The sequence below is a fragment of the Artibeus jamaicensis genome, unplaced genomic scaffold (genome assembly GCF_021234435.1).
Source record: "Artibeus jamaicensis isolate MK-2021 breed Jamaican fruit bat unplaced genomic scaffold, CSHL_Jam_final contig_465, whole genome shotgun sequence".
Classification (NCBI taxonomy): Eukaryota; Metazoa; Chordata; class Mammalia; order Chiroptera; family Phyllostomidae; genus Artibeus; species Artibeus jamaicensis.
In genome coordinates this window covers 33,134,466-33,148,626 of record NW_026521843.1, presented here as the reverse complement: position 1 = coordinate 33,148,626, position 14,161 = coordinate 33,134,466, and the positions used below count along the sequence as shown (strand labels likewise).

Here is a 14,161-nt window from a genome sequence, read left to right as displayed (position 1 = left end):
GAATACTTTAGTTCACTGCACTCAAAATCCCAGGTATATTCCCAACCCAGGGAAAACTCTGAGCTCTGTTTAGGTTTACTTTATGTTACTGCCTGGAACCTCTCTTAAGGCAGTTGAGATTGGACAATCATAGGCACAGCTTATTTGTTGCCCCCCACTCAGGGACAACTGTCCATCTCTGGCTACATTTAAATTGGTTGCTTTATATAGTTGGTCTTGATATTTTTGCTGTTGCTACTGTGAGAAAGGTAAATCTACTTCTTGTTGTTCTAATTGTTGAGAAATATAAATCACCTGGTATCCATAACTCTTTAATTTATTTATTTTAAATGCTGTTCAAGTACAGTTTTCTGTCTTTTACTCCCATTAGATATAGCAAAAAGAAAAATAAAATACCTAGGAATAAGCTTAACCAAGAAGGTAAAAGACCCGTGTGCAGAAAATTACACAACATTGAAGAAAGAAATCAAGGAAGACACAAACAAATGGAAACTTATACCATGTTCATGGATTAGAAGAATTAACATTATCAAAATGTCCATACTACCCAAAGCAATATACAGAGTCAATGCAATACCTATTAAAGTACCAATGGCATATTTCACAGACATAGAACAAACACTTCAAAAATTTATATGGAACCATAAACGACCCCAAATAGCAGCTGCTCTTTTGAGAAAGAAGAACAAAGTAGGAGGGATCACAATACCTGATACCAAACTGTATTACAAGGCCACTGTAATCAAAACAGCCTGGTACTGGCATAAAAACAGGCACATAGACCAATGGAACAAAACAGAGAACCCAGAAATCAACCCAACTCTCTATGGTCAATTAATTTTTGACTAAGGGGGCAGCAATATAAAATGGAGTAAAAATAGCCTCTTTAACAAATGGTGCTGGGAGAACTGGACAGCTACGTGTAAAAAAGTAAAATTCAAGTACCAACTTACACCATACACCAAAATAAAATCAAGGTGGGTAAAAGACTTAAATATAAGCCGTAACACCATTAAAGTCCTAGAGGAGAACATTGGCAGGACAATCTCAGATATTTCATGCAGAAACATTTTTACTGATATGTCTCCTAGAGCAAGGGACATAAAGGAAAGAATAAACAAATGGGATCTCATCAAACCAAAAAGCTTCTGCATGGCTAAAGAAAACAGTATTTAATAAAAAAAGAACCAACTGTATGGGAAAACATATTTGCCAATGGTATCCATAACTTTTTTAAAAATTTGAAAAGGGGACAAATGCTTTATAATAGTAAATAAACAAATGTTAAAAATAATCTAAAATGTAAAAATACATAAATGTATACTTGCAAAAACAAAAACAAATAACAGGAAAATACTCTAATATTCTAAGTATTTAATATTAGCAGATTAAGTTATTTATATTATCTCCTTAAATACAATACTTTGTAGAGAGAATGATCTATATGCATAAAAGGAAGGACAGACTTTGGCGTTAATGTGACTCCTGAGTCTACAAAATGTGGGTAATAATTTGTACCCAAAGAGTTTTATAAAATATGTGTGTACCTATATTCTACCTCTCACAATATTATCATACAGCAACTGACCACTTTACATTAGTATGTACTGTCACACAGGCATCTTCGTGGATCTACCTGGGCTGTATGATGTGCCTACCAAATACATTCAGTTACCTGGGGAGAACAGAGGAATAGGATGCAAAAGAACCAAAGCATATTTGTTTTCACAGCTGGTACCATGCCTTCCCTTGATTTTACTTGGCACAATCTTACTTCAGAATCTCATTCTTGCCTCACAGAGTATGCGCCATACCTCTTTGGTCAAACAGTGTCCTCAATGTTTACAAAAATATATATTTTCCTTTGACTTCCTCTTGAAACAACACACCAGCAGTCCCTACTATGTCCCCTAATGATTTTTCAGAAATCAGTTGCTGTTGATTTTTTAAAATTTTTATTTATTTATCTTTAGAGGGGAAGGGAAGGAGAGAGGGAGAGAAATATCAATGTATGGTCGCCTCTCATGCGTCCCATGCTGGGAACTGGCCTGCAACCCAGGCATGTACCCCAACTGGGAATCGAACTGTGATCATCTTCTCATTCACAGGCCTACGCTCAATTCACTGAGCTACACCAGCCATGCTTTTTGACAGTATTTGCAAATGAGAATGTGGAAGTGTACTGAATCAGATTTTTTTTTGAAAAACACAGAAACAAATCGATATAATATCCTGTCCCACATCGGCCCATCAAATCTGATGGGTCAATGATTGTGAAGTAAAATCACTGCAGAAAAAATCACTTAATAGTCAATACTGGAAAAACAGTATTTGGATATGAAACTGCATTAAGGTGTATCCGAAGTGAAGAAATACATTTTTTGTCCTTTTCACTGCCAATATTTCTTACAGTGAGCTTTTCCATACTTCTGGTTGTTTGAAGTAAGAAAAATAAGAGAGCAGTATGTGGCTATTTTCAAGTTAGCTCTGAGTTGATTGTAAGTTGCAAGCAGTATAATTATAACTCTTATTTTTTAAGATAGCAGCAAAAGTAGTGATGATAACAACAATGGTAACATTATACCTCACACTGACATGCTGCCTTTTTCCACAGTTTTAGAAACAGTAATTACAATTTACAGTAGTTCTGAGTGTTTATGTTAGGACAGCCATTATGTCCTATATATGAATGAGCAAATAGAGATGTAGTGACCTGTGCTCTTCATCCTCATTGTTTTTATGACCAGCTCCACTACTGAATACAAATGGAGAGTCTGATGATCAGTGTCAACTTGTGGGATACCTAGTAGATTTGTCTAAATGGAGCTACATAGGAAAGTTGGTTTAAAATGATAAAAAGTAAAGGCTAATTTCATAACTAGACATTTGGACAGATTTCTCTTTAAATCTTTTCTAGAAACTCAATTTAAGTTTTACCTTATCTGGTGCCCAGGAAAACCAACGAGAAGATGATTTCTACTCTGATTTTTTTATATTTAAACATTTTTCTTGTATATATCTTATAATATTTTAAATCCTTTGGTGGGTAAATAGGATATTAAATTTACAGTTATAAAATAGTAACTATTTTAACAGTATACACTATCGCTTCTCGGCCTTTTGGCTAAGATCAAGTGTAGTATCTGTTCTTATCAGTTTAATAACAGTATACACTAGATGCTACTTTGATTAGCAATTCATCAAATATTTACTGCTTGCCAAAGCACTTCGTCATTCTAAGAAACTAAGCTAGAAAGATTACTTTGAGCATCCTTTGTTTAGTATACTCCATTTGTCTAGAAATTTCAAAGAATGAGAGAAGTCTGTGAATATATGTTTTTGATATTTGAAAATTTTCTTTTGAAAACAGATCTTTTATTTAAAAGAAACTATATTTGATAGATCATAAAATCAGCTATGTCTTCCACAATGGCAAGGGAATTGAAGATGTTCAGAGAAGTAGATATTTTTCTTCAGATAGCAAACTTTTATTTTAAAATAGACTATAGTATTACATTTATCAATTTGCAAATATTGTACCATCCTTGTACCCCTGGATGAATCCCACTTGATCATGGTGTATGATCTTTTTAATGCATTGCTGGATGTGGTTTGCCGATATTTTGTTGAGGATTTTAGTGTCTATGTTCATCAGTGATATTGGCCTAAAGTTTTCTTTCTTTTCTATGTGTTTATCTGGTTTTGGGATTAGGATGATGCTGGCTTCATAAAAAGAGTTTGGTAGTCTTCCATCTTCTTGGATTTTTTTGGAATAGTCTGTGAAGGATAGATGTTAGCTCATCCTTAAATGCTTTGTAAAATTCTGCTGTGAAACCATCCAGTCCAGGGCTTTTGTGTGTCAGGAGTTTTTTGATTACTGCTTCAATTTCATCAGCTGTTATTAGTCTATTCAGGCTTTCTGCTTCTTCTTCATTGAGTTTTGGAAGGTTATATTTTTCTAGAAATTTGTCCATTTCACCTAGGTTTTCAAATCTTTTGGCATATAGTTCTTCACAGTAATTTCTTATAATCCTTTGTATTTCTGTGATATCAGTTGTAATCTCTCCTCTTTCATTTTTGGTTGTGTATTCGGTCCCCAATACCATATGATCTCTCCTATAAGTGGAACCTAATGAACAAAACAAACAAGCAAGCAAAATATAACCAGAGATATTGAAATTAAGAACAAGCTGACCATAACCAGAAGGGAGGTGGGAGAAGATAATGAGGGGAAAGGATGGAAGGATTTTCAGGAACAGCTATAAAGGACACATGGACAAAACCAAGGAGGGGTGGAATCAGGGGAGGGAGGTGGGGATGGCTGGGGTGGGGGTAAATGCAGACAACTATACTTGAACAATAATAAAATTATATAAAAATAAATAAATTTCAAAATAAAATAAAACAAACCATAGTAGAGAGAATATTAGCTATGTACACCAGACTATATTTTTAGTGAATTAGAAAACCAGGTATGTCTACTGATTTGACAGGAGAAGTACAACTTGTCAATATTTAGATACAGGAGTGAGTCCGGAGGTGGTCACATGTCACCAGGGAGGGCACCTAGAGGCAGAAGATAGGCAGTATACCTAACTAAGCATGGCTGTTGGGAGTTTAGTGCCAGATCCTTGGCATCAGAATCCTAAAAGCAAGAACACGCCTCTCCAATAATAGGCTGCCAACATCACATGCAATAATTTGCAATATAAATATTAAATATCCATGTTGATCTAATTTCTCATTTCATTGATCACTAAAACATTTATTAACAATTTTAAATTCTCTTCTATAAGTCACTTGTATCTTACTGAGTTTATAGCGTTTCTTTTTTCACCTTACTCACTGTTTATCCTATTTGGCAAATATATTTTCAGTTTGGGTAAGATTTTTTATTAAATATTTTATTGTTGTTCTATTACATTGTCCTGATTTTTCCCCCTTTGCTCTCCTCCTCCCAGCCCATCCTGACACCCACAGTGAGTCCCCACCCTGTTGTGCCTGTCCATGGGTCACTCATACATGTTCCTTGACTAGTCCCTTCCCCTACTTTCCACCCTTATCCCCCTCTCCCCTCTGCTCTGGTCACTATCAGTCTGTTCCTTGTTTCCATGCCTCTGGTTCTATTTAGTTCATTTATTTTATTGATTAGGTTCCACTTACAGGTGAGATCATATGGTATTTTTCTTTTACTGCCTGGCTTATCTCACTTAGCATAATGCTCTTCAGTTTCATTTTTGCTGTTGCAAAACATAGGAGGTCCTTCTTTCTTTCTGCCCCATAGTATTCTATTGTGTAAATGTACCACAGATTTTTTTATCCATTCCTTTATTAGTGAACACTTATGCTGTTACCAAGCACTTAGCTATTGTAAATAGTACTGCTGTGAACAGAGAGGTATAGGTTCTTTTGAATTGGTGATTCAAGAATTGTTAGTGTATAATCCCAGCAGGGGAATTACTGGGTCAAAAGGTAGTTCCATTTTCAGTTTTCTGAGGAAATTCCATACTGTTTTCTACAGTGGCTCCACCAGCCTGCACTCCCACCAACAGTGCACTAGGGTTCCCTTTTCTCCACATCCTTACCAGCACTTCTTTGTTGATTAGTTAGGGATTGCCATTCTGACCAAGGTGAAATTGTATCTCATTGTGGTTTTAATTTGCATCTTTCTGATGGCTAGTGATGCTGAGCATCCTTTCCTATGTCTCTGGGCCCGCTCCTTGGAGAAGTGTCTGTTCGGGTCCTTTGCCCCTTTTCTAATTGGATTGTTTGTCTTCCTGGTGTGGAGTCATGTGAAACTCAACCACCAACTTACACCATATACTGGAATAAACTCAAAGTGGATAAAAGACTTAAACATGAGTCATGACACCATAAAAGTCCTAGAGGAGAACATAGGCAGGAAATTTTCAGATAGTCCACACAGCAATATTTTCACCAATATGTCCCCTAGAACGAGGAATATAAAGGGCAGAATAAACAAATGGGACCTCATCCAATTAAAAAGCTTCTGCACAGCTAAAGAAAACATCATCAAAATGAAAAGTGAACCAACAATATGGGAAAATATGTTTGCCAATAACTTGGACATGGGTTTGATCTCCAAAATATGTAAAAAGTCCTTTAATAATTTAGAAAATCAAACTTGCTTTTATGTCTGATAGAAAAAATTGACAGAATAATATTCTTACTTTCTATGTTTTCCCATAGAAATTTGTGAATTTTTATCCATGAAATTTAGAACTCTAGTTACATCATGTTCTTTTTATAATTTAAAGCAAGAATATATTCCCCTAAAAGTGACCTCAGTTATTCATATAAAATGTCATGTATTCTGAGAATAAATTTCAAAGGATGAAACATCAGTAAGTTCTTTCTGTGTTCATTATAGTAAATTGATTCTGTTTCTATCCTTTAAAACTATGTAGGCCTACTCTTAATGATACTACATTCTTATATGGAGGGATCTTCGCAAGTTATCTGAAGAGAAAGAAATGGGAAGAGGAAAATTGTAACCCTGCAAGGATGAGGGAGTTGAACAAGATGGTTTTGATGAGCAAAGTTTCTATACATAGGAAAGATGCCAGCAAGATCTGTTCAGTGGCAGAGAGAGAACCTTGGGTTATTAAGATAAATGTGAAAATGAAACTAAATTAGAAAACTGGAAAAAAAAAACCCGTACAGAATTAAATCTGAAATCCCAGGGCAGGCTGCCCTGGAATAAGCAGAAACATGATAGAAAATGTAATTTCAACAAAACTGCTTAGCTAAAAGAAAGCTTTAAATGTGATGGATGTTATTTAAGAGGAGAGTGGTTCAGAGTTTGGGCACTGTTGCCAGAAACTACGCTACCGCTGTGAGAATCCCAGCTCCATGAATTCCTAGCTTCCCTGTGCCTCAGGTCCCTTGTACATAAGTGGTGTTAATATTCACCATCTCCTTTTAGGATTTTTGTGAAGATTAAATAGGCTAATGCATGCGAAATACTGAGAGTAATGTCATAATAACTTTCAAAATCAGGCACTATGGTAAGTAAACATTTAGAAAATCATATTAACATTTATCTACATTTAGGTGGCAGTGCAATATGTTGATGATTATCTTTTATTAATTCCCTTCTGGGTTTTAAGCATGTGCCAAATCTAATTTAAACTTAAATTAACCCTGTGAATTAAGTACTATTTTTATTCTTTTGTTTGGTTAAGTAATCTGAACTTCTGGGAAGATTAGGTTTTCCCACGTTCATGAAGATGGTAAGTCAAGAACTGAGAGTTTGGCTGCATCCAGACCTTTGGCAGTTGCCACTGTGCTACCATTCTCGAATTATGAAATCGCTAGTCTTTTGTATAGAATTGCAGGACAGGTGGATAGTTGCTAATTTGACACTAACCAAGGGCTGTGTCTTTTAACCTTTAATGTATGAAATAATATATTTTCATACTCAACAGTGAAATTTTAACAGTTCACCATTCAGAGCTATTGAAAGCGAAAAACAGTTTTGCTCTTCAAGAAGCATATGGTGCATAAGTGAGGGGAAAAGAGGAGTTTTTATTCTGTAAGAAGAACTCAACCTCACGTCTAAAAAGGTTCCAGAAACACTTGCTCAGTACACTAATCTCTTTCTAGCCAACATTTTATTACTATAAATAAGGTTCAAAAAGAACTTCTACTCAATAAAACTAAAGGGTTTCAAAAGTGCCCATGAGTAGGATATATAACCAGACTCTGAAAATAAATGGAACATTCTCAATAAAAAATAGAAGATCTGTCCCTGCATTCTTGATGTATTTATTTATGTTATACAAGTGTCTACTGTAGTTTTTTCCCCTTTTCTTTTATTGTTGTTCAGGTACAGTTGTCTCCATTTCCCTCCCCTCCCCCTCCCCACTCCACACATTTCCTACCCCCATTTGGCTTGTCCATGTGTCCTTTAAGTGAATTTCATCCCTCACATATTATATGCATCAAGGCTGACTATGTTTACAAGGCAAAGTTTGGTAATTTGCAGCATTCCAGGTAACAGAAGCAAAAGGACAGCAATAGTAGAATTCAGCCAGTGGAAATTTACCGTTTATACTCCTGTATGCTATTTATATTTTGATGTCTGTTACAAAGGCAAAAGTATCTAATTGCAATAAGTGCACATACAACCATTCACAAAATATATTCTGTCACCCACATGGACTTTCCTTTCCTTCACTGATCATATACCCTTGTATGGTGATGCCTAAAATTTCTATCATAGTTTCCAAAATGATGCCTTCTTTTAGAGTTTCTCTAAATGTGGATTGAGATTTAGATCAATCCACAATCCACACTCCACAATTGACTTCTCTTCCTTTCCAATATATGTGTATTATGTATGCATGTATAGCATGTTTATTGTAAGTAAAATTACACAGATGATAGACATATAACAAAAATAATAATTACCTCCCTCCAACTCCAATGTCTTTAACTCTCCAACCTTATCAGTATGATGGACATCTTTACCCTTTTTTTCCCATGCTAAGGCAAATTTATTAAACACACATGAGTGCAGTGTTTGCAAGTGAAATCTTAAGGTAACAACATGCATGTTACTATATATCTAACACATTGGCTTTGATAATATCCAAAATACAGATGTATCATAAATTTATGGTATTGCTGAATTAAAGATATTGATACATGTATTAGTATGTACTCATGTATGTACTATATCATTGCCAACATTTCTTAAAATATATATTGATTTTATTGATTTTCCAATGTACAAGCGTACACTAGATTTATTAGTTCAATTTTCTTATGTGATAATATATGAGATATCCTTCTGTGGAATAAGGAATAAGGCTGCAGTTGTCTGTGTACAGGATAAAGGTGAAAGGCAGTCAGAGAGGCCCCATCCATGAACTACATAAAATAATCTCCACTCTAATTTGTATATTGGTGTATATATCTGTGTAAATGAGGTCTGTTTGGAAAAAGTTCAGCCATTTTTAAAATAATGAGAATGGTTTGCACAATATCCATGTAACCTGGCAGCCAAGGAGAGTGGGCTGAAATGTGCATGCATGAAAAACAATGACTTCACTGTACTAGTCAGTAGGGGTGGTACAAGCCCTAGACTGAGCATGTGTCCTGTGTGGCCTTTGAATTGCAAATGACTGAGCAAATAGAGCAATGAATCTACATCAAATTTTGCATTAAGCTTAAACATTCCTCCCCGGAAACTATTCAGATGACTCAGAAGGCTGCAGCTATGGGCAACTGGTGATTGGCAGCTTCATCACAACAGCATGCTGGCTCATGCATCATGTTTCATGCAGACGTTTTTTGTGAAACATCAAATCACCCAGGTGATTCACCCCCCTATTGCCCATATTTGGCATCCTGTGACTTCTGGCTTTTCCCAAAACTAAAATTAACTTTGAAAGGGAAGAGATTTCAGACCATTAATGAGATTCAGGAAAATACTACCAGGCAGCTGATGGTGATTGGGAAAACTGGGTGAGGTCCTAAGATGCCTACTTTGAAGGGGACTGAGGCACCATTGTCCTATGTACAATGTTTCTTGTATCTTGTATGTTTTTCAATAAGTGTCTCTGTTTTTCATATTATGTGGCTGTATACTGTCTGAAAAGCCCTCATACATAAGTATTTTTACTCATAAATACAGTATTTAAATGTAGATTGATAGCTGTTACAATGGCATGTTAGATTTTCACTATCAATATTATAAATTTGTGTAGAGTTGCATTATATATACTAAATGTATGTATGATTTCTTATAATTTTTAAATTTAGAATTTATTCAAGTCATATTTGTTTTAATAGAAACCCTCTATTCTCGAAAAGACTAGCCTAAGACTTATGCATCGTGTTCATCTTCTATAATAGGAAAACCAGAAGCAGGAATCCTAGGGCGAGGCAGTGATGTAAAGACCCAGTGCAGCAGCCTCCGCTCCTCCCGGCCACTGGCTCTGCTTGCCCTAGTGTGTCAGTTCTGCCTCCCCGGGCCTACCATAGCTACCGCACTGCAAGGTGTCAGCCCCTTTTTCTAGGCAGAGAAGCAGAAACTGCAGGGAATAAAATGGGCACGCCAGTGAAACTATTATTTTTTAAATGCTTTCTCAGAACTAAACCATGACTTTTTTTATACCTCATTAGAAAGTATTATCCTGTGGCTTCTTCTGTGAATGATTCTGGTGAGGCATTTAGTCTGGATGCATTGCCGTTAGTAATTAAATAAAAGGAATGCAATGCAAAAAGCTTGCAAGTCATGTTTGCCACAGGGCACGTGTGTGTGTTTGTTATTTGTATACATTTGTGATAACCGTGAGAGCCAAATTTGGGAGTGACACAGCTTTATAGTCATGACGGTGCTTGTCATTGCCTAGGTGCTTAAGAAGCACCTAGGATTAATTTATTGAGAAATTTATGATATCTCATAGAGCTTTTACTTTTGTGGGAGTAAAAACATACTGACTTTTGTCAGTGTATTGAAATTTATGTCAGTGTTTCCATATAACCATAATTGCTGAAACAATCTTCTAACTACTCTCCCCATTATGAAAAATGTATACAGAATGGAAGTGGTGTGGATGTAGCCATTGGCATGACAGAGAGGCTATAATGGAAAATCGTCCAAGCTTAGACTCGCCTTAAGGTTTTAATCCCATTGACCCTCATCATTTATCATACTGCGGTGCATGGACTACACCTAGCACATTTGATTTAAAACTATTTCCAGAAAAATCAATTGTCTTGTTAAGCTTGCTAACCAGCTTTCTACAGCACACCCAATTTTCTCTCCACTCGGTGCTACAATTCCTTCCTAACACTGCGGAAGACAGTGTGGGCAGTTTAAGGCTTTAACAAAGAATTCCTGGGGTGATTCTTCACCGAGCTTCTATTCATGCTCAGAAAAAAAAAATTGGACATTTGGAAAATTTTCTGGGTAATTCAGAAAAATAAAATAGCTTTGTGTAATGGTCAAGGGTAATAAGTTCTTTTGGCTCCAGTTATCTGAGAATGATAGATGATAGAAGAGAGAACACATTATTTGAGAACACTGTATCCGTATGTTTATATCTCTCTGCAGACTTTTTAAACTAGAGTGACATATTTTGAAGAGCAGGCTTAAGATCTTAATTTTGTAGACAGTGTGTACAACTCTAAAATTGGATAATCTCTGTAATTGGCTTTAAAACATTTTTTGTTTGTATTATGGAACTTTACAATTTAAAAGAGAGGGAGAGATAAGATAATGTACCCATCACTTATCTTGAACAATTCACAAGTCCTGAAACACCTATGCTTCATATATACCCCCTCCTATATATTTTATAAACATTTTATCTGTAAATATTTTATCACATAACTCTAAAAGATAACCAGTCTTTTTTCAAAATGCATGTCCATATTACCATCATCATGTCTAAAAATCAAATTATAATCCCATAATATCCAGAAATATCTATTCACTGTTCAAATTTCTAATTATTTGGCACTTAAAACTGATAATTTTTGTTTGAATTGGGCTCTAAACACAGTACATACATGCATATTTGTTGATAGATCCCATAAATATTTTTAAATACATACAGTACCTCCCTTTCTCTCTCCCTCTTTCTCTCTCTCTCTCTCTTCCCTCTCCTTCCTCACCTCTTCCCTTTTTTTCTTGTTGAAGAAACTAGGTAATCTGAGTTTTCCTCACAGTCTGAATTATACTGAGTGTGCCCTCTTCATCTTGTTTATCATGTTTCTCTGTTTTCAGTTCTTCTATTTTGCCTATAATTTAATTGCTGGAATTAGAATTTAAATAACATTTAAGCCCTAGGTTTTGGCAAGTTTATTTATGGATGGTGTAGCATTCTTCTCATTTATTCTGAAGTTTAAATATAGGGGAGGCTGTGATAAATGACTTAAAATCACATTTTTATTGAACAAAATGTCACTTTTCTATAATATTACTATTAAATTAAGAAAGTATTCTTGTCCTTAAACATTCTCATGGCTTTGCTTCCTCAAAAGATCAGAAATAAAGGGAAACAGGGGTGGTGTCCATGAGAAATGTGTTGGCCATCACAATGGTCAAAAACCATTTTAAGCTAGTAACAATAGCTAAACAGTTTGGCATACGTTATCTCATGCAGTCTTCATAATAAATTATACAATGCAAGCTGTTTTCATTTTACAGAGGATGAGACTGAGGTTACCAGTGGTTAAACATCTTGCCTGAGAACCCTTCACAATGGGACAGGGGTTTGCAGTCAGGCGATCTGACTCCTTAATGTCTGCTTTTAACCACCACACTTCACCATCTTGATGATAATGATGACTCTGCATGATAGTCATCTTCCCTGTAAACATGGTGTTAATACTCCTGGAGATTCCGAGCCACATTTAAATGCATGTAATAAGATTGAAATTGATTTGATACAAATAATAACAGTGCTACATAGTGTCCATGCTGACACTGAGGGTGGAATGGGGTGTACGGTATAGAAATTCTAAAAGGATTGCTGTAAAGCAGGAAAAGTATTGATAGCTATGTAAAATGCAGTGCTGAAAATATGTTTTTACAATCGGAAGGGCCACCAGAATTATTTCACCTACTCCAAGTCAGGTGGGGTATACTTTCATATGCCCATGAGCCCTGTTTCACGTCTGTATGAACATTCCAGTGGTGGACAGCTCTAACTTAGAAGGTTTTTTTTAAATTTGAAGATTAAATTAATCTTCTCATAACACTTCCTGAATTTTGCAATGAACTATCACAGTAGAAATGGACAATAAGTCTACCCTCAGTCAGTAAATCAAACTTCTGTACATCAGCTCTATGATTATCTTAAGGCCTCTGGTCCATGAAAGCTTCTCTGTGTACAGTAGCATTTCATTCTTTCAATTGACCCACATGGCACATTTTTTAATAGTGCTTAAAATATTCTTCCTTGACACTCATATCTAAGTCAGTTGCCTCTGAAGTTTAGTTCTAGAGCACATACTGCTATTTCTAATTATACTATTATTTGATTTACTACTTAATACCTATCTTACTAAGATGTATGCTGAGTAATGGGAACAAGCACCACATCTTTTTGCTTTGCTGCCGAATCCCAAGGGTCTAAAATAGGGTTTTATAAAAACAGCGAATTCAGTGCATGAAGTTAAGTGAGTAAATACATTAAAAAATGACTTATTTTCCTGACTCCACCCTGTCTAGGCTGTATTATAGGTTATTTCTCTAAAGTTTTGGAGAACTCACACATGAACAGTATCATTAATATGAAATAAACAGTATATTTCAGATATAACCAATTTAAGATTCAGTAAACTGTTCATTCCTTTGATATATATGTATATATATATATATATATATATATATATATATATAGATATATAGTTACTTACATAGGCACATGGAGGATTTTTAACATTTTTTAGTTCTTTTTTTCTAATAGCCATAAAAATTTTTAACTTGTTTTGGTGTCTAATCATTTCAACTGTCTGCCTCTTTTTGGCCTATTGATTTTGTCACTCAGTATGCTCACTATCATTCAAATACGTTCAAATTTTGTTTTGAAAATTGAGTAGGTAGTTGTCCATTTTTATTCAATTTCTTTTTTAAGTATATTTTATTGATTATGCTATTACAATTGTCTCATTTTCCCTTCTTTATTCCCCTCTGTCCGGCACACCCCCTCCCACCCACATTTTCCACCCAAGTTCATGTCCATGGGTCATACATGTAAGTTCCTTGGCTTCTACATTTCCTATACTATCCTTTACCTCCAATCTCTTAATTAAAACGCATTTAAAAATATGGCATGACAGATGAAATAGGGAGTTGAGCCTTACCACTTGGAGATGTCTTGCAGGTTGGAGACAATATGATTTTTGTTGTCATCATTCAACTACTTAAAAGAGTATCCACAAAAGAGAACTGCCACCCACTCCAGCACTCTCTTACTCTCCTTTTTTGAGGGCAACATGACTGTTAAATATCTCATTGAGGTCACGGTCAACCTTTTACATAGTCTTTCTTTGTTCTACCAATATTTTAAAGTTTTACAATGACAATGTGCTGAAATAGGCACTACATGTTCTTATTTAATCAGTGCAAAAATACACGTACTTAAGGTAACATTCACCCCTACTCTCTTTCCCTCTACAC

At 35.4% G+C, this 14,161-nt stretch overlaps 1 non-coding gene across 1 annotated transcript; it reads left to right on the top strand.

Moving 5' to 3' along the window:
- Nucleotides 1–3,104: 3,104 nt before the first annotated feature.
- LOC119060923 (U2 spliceosomal RNA) lies at nt 3,105–3,289 on the top strand. Its single transcript, XR_005084691.2, has one exon. It is a non-coding gene; the product is annotated as a U2 spliceosomal RNA (small nuclear RNA).
- The last annotated feature ends 10,872 nt before the right edge of the window (nt 3,290–14,161 follow it).